The 14,565-nt window shown below is 40.4% G+C and overlaps 1 protein-coding gene across 2 annotated transcripts in view; it reads right to left on the bottom strand.

The window, feature by feature from the left end:
- The window catches only part of kif26a (kinesin family member 26A), a 212,271-nt gene that overhangs the window by 156,201 nt on the left and 41,505 nt on the right, over nucleotides 1–14,565 (bottom strand). The gene's annotated exons all lie outside the window — the stretch shown is intronic.

Raw genomic sequence — 14,565 nt, 5'->3', positions numbered from 1 at the left:
GATTTCAGGCCTTGGTTATAACTACTTTCAGCTGGAGTGAGACCCAACTGTGGGGTTATTGGACTTTAAGAAATTCATCTCAAAATGGCCATAAAAAAGAGAGATGTCTTAGTAAACAATGCATTCCTTATTTCAAATTGAAACACCTTCAGATTACAAGGTACCCGATTAGTAGTGAACACTGCTGTTTTTATTTGGACTGCCTATTGAGTTTTATAAGCATCTTATACTGTAAAGTATGTGCAGAATTTAGATGTCAGGCTGAATTAAAATAGAAATTTCTATCTAGTCGGCAAATGGGCTTTTGTGGCACTAGATTATGTTGTCTCAATTGTGCAATAAATCACTCAAAGAGCCACTCCTTAAAGTGTCTTCCTGCTGTTATAGACAAATATTCATATATATATATATATATATAGAGAGAGAGAGAGAGAGAGAGAGAGAGAGAGAGAGAGAGAACAGCATGTACATTTAATGTAGCTTGCTAACATGGGAATGATTCAGTCTGACAGCTAGAGAGACCACTTCACTTGTGTCTGGAATCTTAAATCTACCTCTCAGTTGAGCGGGAAAGAGGTGTCCCATTTCTTACATGTTACACTTGCAATTAACTCTATAGCTTTTTAAAGGAAAATTTATCCATTCCTATATGCAACAATAACCCAAATTTGGGGAGCTGATGTTCTCTAGACTGAACCCTGGGAATAAGGGATAGTTCATATGCATGCAATGAAACACCAAAAAGAAAAAAAAGCCTACTAATTTGCATAATTCATTGATCACAGCTCCCTCTTATAGCAATTTCAGTTGTGGAGTACCTCCAGGATAGTATTCATGATGGGTACAGCTATGCGAGTTGGGGGGGGGGGGGGGGGGGGACTAAAGACATTGCTCTTCTCATTGAAAAATTACCCCCCCCCCCCCGGTGGTCTCTTCCAGCACTAAGATTCAGACGAATCTAGAAAGGAAATTCTGACAAAGTAAAATTTCCTAGTTCTGAATCTCAGCACCTGCAAGAGAATGAAGAGAGAGCACAAAGCCAAAAGGCTCATTGATGTGAGCATAAAACCATTGTTTAGGATTACATTTGAGATAGATCATTCTGTATTTACTTTTGCAGTTCTGGGTACCTTTACATACAGTATTTGTGTTCCTAGTTAATTCTGCCTAGTAAATTATATTGCTATTTCTGCAATAATAATAATAATAATAATAATAATAATAATAATAATAATAATAATAATAATAATAATAATAATTTATTTGTATTCTGCCCTATCTCCCCTGGGGGACTCAAGGGTGAAAGAACAATTTATGAAATCCTCTATCATGCAGGGAGACACAATTAAAGCATCCCTGACAGATGGCCATTCAGCCTCTTCTTAAAAACCTCCAGAGAAGGAGACTCCACCAGACTCGAACCAGCATATTCCACTGCCAAACAGCTTACCATCAGTACATTCTCCCTAATGTTTGGGTGGAATATATTTGCCATTTGAATTCATTGCTCCATTGTCCCTTAGTCTCCAGAGAAGCAGAAAACAAGCTTACCCTCTCCTCAACATGACATCCTTCCCAAGCCTTTGATCATTTTGGTCACCTTTCTTTAGCTGCATTCCAACTTGTCAATATTCTTCTTGAATTGTGAATTCGGTCAGATAAAGTCTGACCAATGCAGAAAACAGTGAAACTATGACTTCCCTAGATCTCAACATTATACTCCTATTGATGTAGCCTAGAATCACATTGGCTTTTTAAGCAGCTGTATCACTTTGTTGACTTATGTTCAGCTTAGGATCTACTACGACTCCTAGATTCCTTTCACATGTATAATGGGAGATTTTTAAAGAATAGACTGAACTATGTACAGTGGGTGTGCAAGGTGTGTTTTTTTTTAAAGGGGAGAGACATAAAGAGAAAAGGTTAATGAAGGAACAATGTGAGGTGGAGTGAGGTTGGGAGACAGCTGTCTAGAATGATACAACTGTGAAACCACCACACCACCCAAAGGCATCCCCTGAGCCATCAAACCCAACTGCCAAATCTACCAGCCAGCCAGATGTTGCTGCCACTGCTTCTGAAGCATGTACACTAATGTAAGTCAAGTGATACAAAATATGGATACACTGGCAGACTGTAAACTCATCAGAATGACCACCACATTCACATGTGGATTATTGGTAAAAACTTTCTTCCTTTCATTTTTTTTTCATCTTCTTTAGCACATTTTTTTAAGTCCTTCCTTCTAATTTATACACACATGTCAAGTTGGGTGTAATTAAAATGACCTGATGCTTCTTCCTGTGTTAAAAACAGAACCAGGAAAGAATATCATCTGCTGGTGCACACTGCCAAAAGAAAAAATCAAAAATGAAAGATAGTTAAGTTATCTTCTGGCAAAGGAAATTCCAACCCAGCATACCAATTAATAACCCAGAAGTAAATGATATGGATGTTGTATATATGTAAGGGGTTTTTTTCCAATCACAAATTTGATTTACTGAGAGGACTTCCTCGGGGGCCACCCAATATTCCATGGAGCGATGTGTGGAAATGTGCACATGACTGATACTAAAAGGGGAAAACCATGTTTTGAAAAGAATACACTCCCACTGTGCCACTGTAATCACATTTTTTGCTCTCCTTTGGGAGATGCATTTTGGAGAGTTACTTCCTTTCCCGCCCAGTCCTCCACCGTTCCTGCAATGAACCGGCTGGGCACTTAATCAAACCGGCAATAACAACAGGAACTAACAGCTACGGGTTACAATGGGATCAAAATATTTTCATACACTGACACTCCAGCCAATTCCCTGTCCTTGAAGGCACTGCTTTAATCCACTTCTGTCCTCCTAGAGCAAAAGCCATTAACGAAAGTGACTCCTATTCACCCTGAAGCATCCAATATTAAAAAGTCACCGCTTTTTAATCACCTTCCCAATCACTGGCAGGCACTCAGAACTGCGAGAGGCAACCCAGCTCTGGTGAGATTGAATGGCAGTGCAGAGCAGAAATTACATGGCTATGAGGGACTCCACATTGATTTTAAATCATTTGGCATCCTTCTGTCTCCATAAACATCCACTTTTTGGTGAACGTGGGTCATCTGAGACCATACTCTATCATGGATTTCAGAGCCTCAGAACACAGTGAAAACAAGTTTGATCAAAGAATGTGAATTCAATGAAAATACATAATGCTCACCCTTGGCAGTATGCACACATCAAGAAGGTTTCAAAATAGGGATTCTGCGGGGAGAAGGAACGTCAAAAGATGCAAAGGACTCTGCCTGAGTTGATTTAACCAACTTCAGGAATATGTTTCATTTAACTCATATTAGTAGGAACTCAAATGCTGTGCTCCTTTCTCTATAACTCCTCCAATGAGCATTGGGTCACTGACACTGTAATAGTGTCAATTCCCAAATGACATTACATGCCACCCAGACAATCTGCATGCTAGTGCCACCAGCACTGGTTTTCATAATTTGTTCCTCAGTAACTGAGAGAGAGACATGCTATGGGTACAAACCGTAGATAGACATATGAAAAGTTGCTCAAAATAGCACCCTCCAACACAACCTGCAGACTGCATGCAACTCCTAGAGTCCCTCCATCACTGCCTGCATTTTTGAAAAAATTGCTATATTTAAAATGTGGGAGCAAAAAATGCTTTCAATCAGACAAAAAACTTTAAGCAAGTGGTAGAATCACAACACACAAGATCTAAATAAATACTCTAGATCTTCTTTTTTAAAACTATTCCAAATGCTGCTGGCTAAAGAAATTTTTCAAATTAAAGTGTGGAAAATAGAGTGGATACTGGTGACACAGTGTGTTAAAGCGCTGAGCAGCTGAACTTGTGGGCTGAAAGGTGCCAGGTTCAAATCCCAGGAGCGGAATGAGTGCCCGGTGTTAGCCCCAGCTCCTGCCAACCTAGCAGTTCAAAAACATGCAAATGTGAGTAGATTAATAGGTACTGCTCCTGCAGGAAGGTAATGGCGCTCCATGCAGTCATGCTGGCCACATGACCTGGAGATGTCTATGAACAACACCGGCTCTTCGGCTTAGAAATGGAGATGAGTACCAACCCCCAGAGTCGATCACGACTGGACTTAACGTCAGGGGAAACCTTTACCTATTTTAAAATTCAAGAAAAGGTTGGAATCTCATGCTACTGAGAGTTTCCTCTGCATCACTTTGTCAGTGGATTCAGTGTGACTTTTGCCGGGATAGAGGGCTTCTAACGAAACCAGAAGTGAAGAATGAATATGTGTAGAACCACCCAGCCTTGGGTCTTTATCATCTCCTTATACTTCCATTAACTTAGACCCTTCTACATGGCCATATAAAACCCAGATTATCTGTTTTGACAGTGTAGACTCATAATCCTGTTTTACATCAAACCAATTACTGTCATGCCAAAAACAATTAATCTCAATCAAATACCAATATCAAAGTAAGTGAAGCCAACTATGATGATGGCAGAACCTTGATAGCAATTAAATTCACTCACAAGGAAATCTTGGGAATTTCTTTAATGCTGCATTACTACTATACAGCAAAGTTATGAATGAAGAAAATGCAGGCTGTATATACCCTTAAGCTCTCAATTCCTAAAAGTTCCTCTGTCCAGCCTCCAGGTCTTCCAGCCTGAGCCGGTTCATATTAACAGGCTCCATCCCACACTGGGTCCCAGATGTTTTCATTCTGTTTTCCTTCCTCAATCTTGGCTGTGAACCCATGACATGAAGGTGTTCTGGTGTCTTGAACATAACATGACACCAACATCAAAACCAGATAAAAGAAACAAAATGAAGTAATTGCTCCAGAGAATGTTCTGCTCAATGCTAATGCTACTGATAATATGAAAATGCATATGAAAAGTAATAGGATTTAGGCTGGACATGTGTTATAGTGCATGGAGAATGATTACCACCAAGCTTATGTAAGAGTTCTAAAAGGTTCTGAAAATGCACACAAATTTGATTATTTTTAAAAAAAACTTTCCATGTTCTGATAGTTTTACAAAAGAAATTGAGTCATATTCAGCTCCTCGTCCAGAGCAAGTGACAGAAGTTACCTCAAAGTGTTTTACCCAGCCTTCCCATTACAAAAGCAGCCAGATACATCACAGCATGCACCTGGTTATTGGTCTGACATCTGCTCCAGTTTTATGTGCTCGTAAGTTGAACCAAAGAGGAAGATATCCAGCTTTAATAGACTGATCATGACAAAAATGACAAGATGTTATTTTTGAGTGTTTTGACCCAAAAACAGGGGCAACATTTCCAAAACCCAACATTAAAAACTCAAATAAAACCCATCACAATGTTCTAAATACTTCAAAAGTTTGACCCTCATTTTAAAACAAGCCATATGTACCCAAATAGCCTTCAAGCTACAGCAGAGGAAGGATTTTTATTTTCACCCAAGGATCACGCAATAAAACGGAAAACGAATTCAGAGCCCAAGCCATCACAGTTGTGCCGAGCATATTTTTAGGCATATGGCAACTTTATAATGGCCATTGGGGATGAAGAGCTCAAGCTATATAACAGACAGTGGATTTAAGATGAGGCACATAAAGCAGCATTCTTTTGGAGCATAAAGACAGAAGAAAAATTAACCATGAAGGTGCCACGATCTCATCATGTTTTAGAGTTCACAGATCTGAAGGCCTGGAATCTCCAGATTTAGCTCCTCTTTTCCAGTCTTGAGGATGAGAAATCTCAGGATAAGAGCACTGACATGAAATTGTGTGTGTATGTGTGTGATCTATCAATCTGGGTGGTTTTTAATGGAATTGCATTCATGTTTGTTATCCCTTTCTCCCAAGATGAGATTCAAATGGGAACTAGAAAAGGCGAGATACAGATCTGAACCCCTCGAGCATTTTTACACTGGGTGTAATGGTAGGAAGGTTTCTCAGCTGTTTTCTTTGGTGAACAGTGTACTCCACATAGCTATTATCAACCTGCTCATTTCTTGTCATCTACAGCTAGCATATTAGGGCTTAGATACAAATCAGCTATACAGCACAACCACCATATCAATGGGAGTTACATTCCTGAACTTACAAGAGAAAAAAGGGGGGGAAATTAGATAATAGAAAACTCTATTGAAATGAATCACTTCTGTAGGAGTTGTGCTGGAGAGCCTAGAACTGCCTTGAGAGGTCTTCTAAGAATTTGCTAAGTCTTTGTGGCAACTGTATGATAACTTCTAGCAGAAGCATTCCATAGAATTGCCTGGAGGGCCTAGAACATGTTTTTGGAATTGGATAGATAAAACCATAGGTACCAGAGCAGCAGGCACAGCGTCATTCTGTATAAGGCTTTAAAGTCCCCTACCATCTTGCACGTTTCCCAAAACAACAGATCAGAATGATAACCATAGCTCACAAACTTCTATCGCCCAGTCCTCTTCTACCTCTTTCTCACAAATCCCTAGCCAACGTAACTACAATTCTCATATTCCTCTGAGGAAGAAAAGTAACCAGTAGTAAACTAGATACATTCATAATTAATAATGATGTAGATACATGAAGCATATCATTTGCACTGACACGAATCAACCCCAGCAATTGGCAGTGCACAGCTAGATTTCTTCAGTCATTAATAAATGTCCCAAGCAAATGACTCGACTGCTTTTGTAATGCTTGCATTTCAAGGCAGATGAGATGTTGCTTCCTGTTTGAAGTGTTGGACACTGTTTATATTCTTCCACATCTTCCTGTACAAGACTGTTTTCTGTTTTCATCCCAATAGCTGAAGATCCAAGCTGTTGCCATGTTTTAATTATGTACGGTATTTGCACTCACTGTTAATCCTAAACACATCTTCTCATCTCACCACAGATACAAGATTCTCATCAAAAAGAGCATGTCTACATATTACAAGATAACAATTGACACTACCAACACAGCAGAACATGGAACAAAGAAAGCACACATGAATTAACATGAATCTCAGCAGATTTTGGAAAAATTGCATCTTAGGAATAGCTTCTTTTCATGTTAAAAGACAAAGAGTACAATGACCAACCTTCTTCACTTTACTATATGAGGCACCCAACAATGGATGAAAACTCATCTCCTCTATCAGGATTGCGCTGAGCTTACATCTTCTTATCAGGATATCAACTGAGCAACCTGCTTGTGCCCCATGCAAGGCAATTCAAGATATTCAGTTCTTTACCCTGTGCAAATACAGTCCAAAGTTGTTCAGTTTGGGACAGTGGGGCCATGTTGCTTTCAGCAACCGACAACTGTAATTTTCAATTAATGACCAATTAATGCATCGGTTGAAGACAATGACCTTAACAGTTAGGGTGGATTGCACTCTGGCTATGAAACAGCATATGACACAATTGCTCTCCAAAATATATTATTTGAGACTGCATCAAAAGAAGAACTGTTGCCAAAACACTCTAAATCAGGAGAGGGAATTGCCGGTCCACATGTCTAGCCCCCTTTCCAAAAGTGTGACACCTCCTAACACCATGTGAAATGAAAGACAATGAAGATAAGATAGTCCCTTACCCTGACCAACTCACTTTTCTATTAGAAAGGTGAGAAAGGAAGACATTCAGGTGATGTTCTCTAAGCACTAGCTGAGTGCGTCCAATTTCACTTTTCTTTTCCTCTCCCCTCATGGATAAAAGAAGAAAAAATGACATGGATTCAGCTTATACTTGGGAAGTTAACTGGGTCCTGACCTTAGAACCTACAGAGAATGAACAGAGAATGAACAGAGAATCACAGAGCGCTGGGCTAAAGCATAAAGCAGATGTGCTTCAATTACAGAAAAGGAAGGCATAACATCGTATATCACACAAATGCCACAGAATGGTAGAATAAAAACTAAAATGTACGCATGAAGTTAATAAACAATGGATTCAAGTCTCAGTAGGTTTAAATCTGGAGAGCTTCTCAACCATTGGAGAAGTTAGCCACTTTCTCTACGGAAACATTCCTCAGGCTTAACGGAATGTGTTTCAAAATAAGTGCTACTGAATGGTACTTATTTCTAAGCTCAATGTGCTATATGATCTCAACTTGAGGTTCCTGATTCAGCCTAATATGGTGATCGGGTTATATGAATTTGAATGATATAAAACATGCTGATCTTCTACTATGGAACACAACGTATTACCTAGACATATCCAAATAATTTGTACACCTTTCGTCGTACTTCTGCAATGTACCTGAAATAGCAATGCTCACATCTTTCAAGATCTGGATCAGTGTTTAACCCATTCATTTACTAGGGAACATGGAAAGAAAACACATACCAACCTCAGTCTGCTGGTTTTGCCAAATCAAATACAGCTGATTAGATATTCTGTGGCCATTCAGTAGCTGGTGGAAAATGGGATGACTAGAGAACCATCTGGCTATGTTCTCATTCCCAGATGCAGACTAATGACATCATCAGCTACTTGGTCTGAGCAGATGCTTTGAAGGATGCTTTGAATGTCATCTTCCTGCTTCTTGGCAGGGGGTTGGACTGGACGGCCCATGAGGTCTCTTCCAACTGTATGATTCTAGATGAAGTCATTGCTTTGTGCCTGGCTATGAGGTCAGAGCCAGACACTTTTCTGCTATTCACCAGCCTCTGAATGGTCACTATCACAGTTAAAGAGTGAGTTCTGGGGGGCTTTGGTCATTGAAGGCTGAGGAAAAGAATACCAACCTACTCAAAATAAGAATATAAAACATAAGCTATATGTTAGACCAGTTGTTATTGTTGTTTACCATTAAATCAATTTTGATTTATGGCAACTGTATGAATGAGAGTGTGATGTCTCATGGGCCATGTAGTCCCGTTCCTAGTACTATTGTGGCAGATGAAGAGGAAAACTTGGGTTTTCCACCGTTTCAGCCAGAATTGGAGCCTTGCACCTGCAAGATGTTTGCCCACAAGAAGTCAGCCAAACAAGCCTTGAGCAGAAATCTCCCCCATTTTCTCGCCGGAATTATTATAATCAAGATAGAGGCGCTAGGGAGGCGATTCGCAGAAGCGCCAGGATTGCTGCCAGACAATTAACTGATTAAGTCTGTTTCCCTTGGGAAATCTTAAGGAGTCATGCATCTGGACACAGTATGGGTTTCGTTTCTTGTTCCCCAGGGAAAGTGTTCCTTGGCGGGAAAGCAAGATCCTATATAGGTGTTTACCCGCAAAGAAATCCTTGCGGAGTCAATTCGTCAGCTGGAGGAGTGAGATCGTGTGTAGACTTCGTACTCCAGTTCCCTGTTTCCCGGATCAAGTTTCCAGCCTTGCCTTGTCCCGCGTTGCCCACGGATCAAGTTTCCAGCCTTGCCTTGTCCCGCGTTTTGCCACGGATCTTGTTTACTCTTGTTGCCTTGTTTCAAGTCTTGTTCTAGCCAAGTATCAAGTTTGCTTTCCAGCCTAATTGCCAAGTTTCTATGGACCTAAGGACCTTGTCTTCTCCCCACACTTTGCTTGGCAAGGTGTGTGTTTCGGTTATTGGATTATAACTTTGGACTCTAATATCACATATTGGACATTATTTCTCTGGACTATATTTGACCTTTCCTGAAAGGTCTACTTCTGAACTATATTCTACACTTGTTTTTATTGACTTTATATATCTCCTTAATAAAGATATTAGTTAGATTCTGGTCTCTGCGTATGGTTATTGGTGCTCTGCAGCCTGGGCCCTGACAGAGAGACTGTTAGGGATTCCTCTTCTTCAGAAGAGGAAGGGGAGCAGGAAAGTTTTCATGAATCTGAGGGTGAGTGATCAGAGGAGGAGATCTGAGGAGGAGACTTTGCAAGTACCTTCATTCCAGGAGAGGCGAAGGGAAACAAAGCAGAGACGTCGTTCAGCTAGATTAGCTGCCAGAAATGCAGCTGAATAATTAAGAACTGCCCTAGCAGCTGTGAAAGGACCCAGGGCTATAAAGAAGAACCAGGTGCAGCCAGCTCTTGCTGGTAACAAACCGACTCTAATGCCTTCGCTCTCCATGTGCCTGCTATGAATCTGCATCTGGATTTATTGCTGTTTCTTTGTCTAAAGTAAGACTTCCTGGCTTTCTTTTGCATTATTCCATTGAGTGTGCCGTACTTTATGTTTTGCTGAAGTAAAGCAGTTTTTATTTACTTACCACAGTGTCTTAAAGCTGTTCTTGAAAGACAAAACAGGACAGAGACCTCCAAGAGCCCTGATCATCAATTGCCCCCTTCAGATCTTCACTACTACCTAATCTTTCAAATACTCAACTTTCAGCTACAGCTGTCCCCTTTCATCAAAGCAATCACTTTCTTCAGGGTACTGGTTTCTTGACTGAAACAGTCCACCTGGAGTACATTCTTCCTCTTTTCTTACTGCCTTCCTCTTTTCCAATGAGTCATGTCATCCAGTGAGACTCAGTCCCCCAACCGAGGCTAAGAAGGGTTTCAGACCCACTACCCATTATGGGATCTGTGCAACAAAGAGCAAACACAAATAAGGAATGTGTTGTCAAAGTCTTTCATTGCCAGAATCACTGGGTTGCTGTGATTTTTCCGGGCTGTATGGCCCCTGATTCCCCTGAATCAAGACAAAATCTGCACCAACAACTGTTGCACTGATCCATCATTTGCCTGTCTCCCATTCTGAATTGGCCTCATTCCCGAAGTATCTTAGCCAACAAGATGAGAGGTCTGGAAATCTTTCTCAGAGCCACCCATGCCTTCCTTTCCTCTGATAAGCATGCCTGGGCAGTCTTCCCTGTGAGGGAGAAACATGACTGGGTGGCAACCTTACTCCAGTAACCAGCATCACAGTACTGCTTTTTTTTTTTTAATCTACCAGAAAGCCCATAGTAATACTTCCCATTCTTTCATACAACAGCCTTTCTCGCTCCCTCTGGCAAACTGCTACATCCTTGCTTCGAGAGGCCACGAGCCTTTCAGCACCGGATTAACAATCCAAAAAAGACTCTGTGTAACAAGAGCTGTTTGAGGCTGCCTGTAACAAAAGCAGTTTAGCATCATATTCCCCAAAGATTACTCTCTTTCAATGTACGCTCTTAAATAACCTCCTCTAATGAGCTGCCTCTTTGAAGATACAAGACACAAAAAACCTCAAGCAACTAGGGACTACTTCTTATATGTGATTATCAGCAGTCATTTCCCAGGTGGTATGTTACTACCATAGTGGAGACATAACCATATGGGAATTACTGAAATGATCACACATGGCACTGGCGGGTCATGGTCCATGATTGCATAGAGAAGGCTTGCTTAGAAAGGGGAGGGGAGGAGGACAATGAAACCGGTGTCTTGGAATTTTGTTATTGCTTAAAAGAGGGGTGAGCAACTAGTGTGATCTCTTGGCAGAGGAGAAAGGTATGCTCTGATATTGTATGCTTCAAACCTCATTAAAGCTGGAGTAAGACCACTAACTCTATAGCTTTTTCAGCTCTGTCAAGCAAATGTGGGTGTCCCAACGCATCATTGTGGGTGAAGATGCTCCCCACCCAAACAATGGGCCACCCCTGAAACACAGTCAAGAAAAATTGTTATATATCTTTACAATGCCAGAAACAACATAGTATAGCCAGCTCTCATTCACTGAGGTCAAGGGTAAAGGGCCTCCCTGAAAATGGAAAAGCCATAAATAGAAAAAACACTTCTCTGTGAATCTCTAGATCCCCCAGTGTGACTATGATCAACTTCCTCTAGAGGTTCAAGAGATTCCTAGAGAGATCATATTAGTCAAATTTGAAAAAGTTAAAACCACAAGTATGGAGAGCCAACTGTAATCCTTATTAGGACCAGGCCTGAAATACAGATGATTAGATGGCATTGTTAATTTTTGCTGGCACTCAAATGTTTGTAGAATAATTCCAGCATGCAAAATGGCAAACAGACTCACAAGAGAATCCGTCATCTCAATCTATATATGTCCAGTGAAATGACTCCCCTGAGACAGGAACATTGCTGTATGAGTAGTGGTGCCAAGATGGGTCTAGGATAGGGCTCCATATTAACATCTTGGCTCTGTGTATGATTGTTAAAACTGGAAAAAAGCAGATATGAAGAAAAACAACTCATTTGAGATGTGCTCTATGGATACCGTGGACTGCTAAAAAGACAAATAAATGAAGAGCAGATCAGGATTGAACTCTCCCTAGAAGCCAAGATGACTAAATCAGACTTTTGTATTATGACAATATCGTAGAAAGATATGACTCATTAGAAAAACAAAATACTTGATAAGGTGGAAGACTGCAGGGAAAGAGGAAGATGGATAGACAATCTACAGGGCTCTTGATGACAGGGTGATTTAGAGGTCTCTCATTCACAGGGTTGCCATAAGTCAAAGCCAACTTAAACTTCATGATATCAACAATATAGAAATCATGAAGCTGAATCAGGAACCTTAAGGTTCTCTCAAGTGAAAAGTACCCGTCCTCCTTAATCTTTCAAAGACTCAAATTTCAGCCACTGCTGTTCCCTCCCAACACAGCTATCACTGCTTCAGCTGAGAGCAAAACAAGAACATGAGGGAAAGTGCCTAATTCTGTTATCATTGGTAGCTCCATGCCCACTCCCCATACTTTTCACCAGCCATGTTGGGAGAACTGCAGACAAAAGCTGGGGTTTGGAGGATGAGAGAGGACAGGTACCTGTGTACAGTTTGGCAGAACTTTATGGTACCTCGTTCTAGTTGAAAATCTGTTATGGACTAAAGTTACAGAAACCCTGTCCTAGATCCAATCTGGCAACCTATGCATGAGAACTCTCTCAGTATAGCTGTTTGTTACATAGAGGAACTATTACAATAAAGCTGCAGCTTGTATGACCCTCCATATGTTGTTGGATTCCAAATTTCATCAGGCCCAACCAGCATAAAAATGTCAGCTTGATGAGAACTGTAATCAAGCAATATCTGGGGTAATCCCACATTTGCCACCCCTGCCCTATTCTGTCTTCATTTACTCAACCAGGACTGTGGAGTCAGTTGGAAGCAATAAAAACTTACAATATTATAACAAGATAGGGTAAATATATAATTTTATACTGATATTCTGTACCTAAATAATCATATTTTATGCTCTATCAGTCTAGGAATCATGATGAATCATGTGGTGGTGATGAAAATGCCTTGTGCTCCCATTTTGCTACAGCAAATTTGTCATTACTAATTAATATAGATTTGCCATTTATGAAGGAGTCACACTAGAAAAACAGAGGAGTCAGAATTGAAGACTTGGCACGCTGACTCCACAGCCTTGCACTCGCTCCTGATATGCTACATTTAGGGATATAAACCTTCACTTATTCCATTCTCACATGTAAGAATAAACCATTATCAAAATTCACTAAACCTGGGCTGGGCTAGTTTCAAAGAGGTTTTGAGCGCTTTAGTGGCATTATGGTTTTTTAGGGGATACTTTGTTGCAAAAAAAATATCATCAAGTGTTTCTTTTTCAAAACAAATCCTCTTCCTCTTCTAAGGAATCAATACATTGGTTTTGTGCAAGTATTGGTTGGATGGTGAAAAGCTGGCTAGGCATAAATAGCTTGCTTCGGTGGCACTTCAGAGCCAGTTGTTGTAAATGTGATGCCCTCAGAAATCACCCAATATACCTTCAAGAAGCCTTCAAAGCAAACCATATGGGTCACATTATATTTTGGAGAGCCACATACTGGCCGTTTCTCCATCATGGCAAAGACACAACAGGAAAGCAGCTAACATGGCTTTCCAGAGTCTACCATTGCCATGTTTGGAAGAGCCAAGGGAGTTATTCCCTGGCAACAGCAAATGCCTTGCTTTGCCTAGTGGAAAGGCCAGTTCTGTGTAGATTTATCTGCTTTTGGCTGAAAAGAGCCCATTTAGTGGCCAATGGAAGACTTCACTGGCTTCCAAAACCACAATAAATCTCATATCATGACATCACAGAATCCTGCAATTGGTCCACTATCATTGCCCGCTCTTGGCAGGAAGGAAGAGGCCAGTGCAAAACTGTTGCAATATCATGCAACTGAGTACACTTTTCTCATCACTACATGAAGAGTTATCGTAGATGCATGGCACCCATTTCCATAACAGCTGTGTGTTTATGTGATATCTCATTTGGCCAGCGACACTCCTATTTCTAAAAATGGCAACAGTGCAAGATCGTGAAATGAGCCATGAAAAAAAGGATGTCTTCCAATGGGTCAAGTCATTTCCACATACAAAAAAATGTTTCTCTATCAGAGAATAAACTTTTTAAAAACCTCATAATCCTATTTACACCTTACCACATAGGGTAAACAGAAATTGAACTGTTGTTGTCTTTCTAAAGTTCTGTTGGAAGAAGGCACACGTTTGGTCAGGATTTTCCCCAATACTACATGTCTGGTTACAATTCAGTCATTAGTGACAAAGAACTAGACTAAAACTGAACAAAAGAAAACAAAAAAATGATCAAGTGTTCAAAAAAAAGAACAACTTATGAGAGAAATGCAACTGCATCTTTGTTCCCTAATCAAAAGAGAGAAAGAGACTGAAATTTGTTTCCAATTATTTCACTCAAAGAACATGTGAAGAGTATGCATCCCATCTG

The sequence above is a fragment of the Anolis carolinensis genome, chromosome 1 (assembly GCF_035594765.1).
Source record: "Anolis carolinensis isolate JA03-04 chromosome 1, rAnoCar3.1.pri, whole genome shotgun sequence".
Classification (NCBI taxonomy): Eukaryota; Metazoa; Chordata; class Lepidosauria; order Squamata; family Dactyloidae; genus Anolis; species Anolis carolinensis.
The sequence above is the reverse complement of the archived record's forward strand: the minus strand, read 5'-3'. Positions and strand labels throughout refer to the sequence as shown.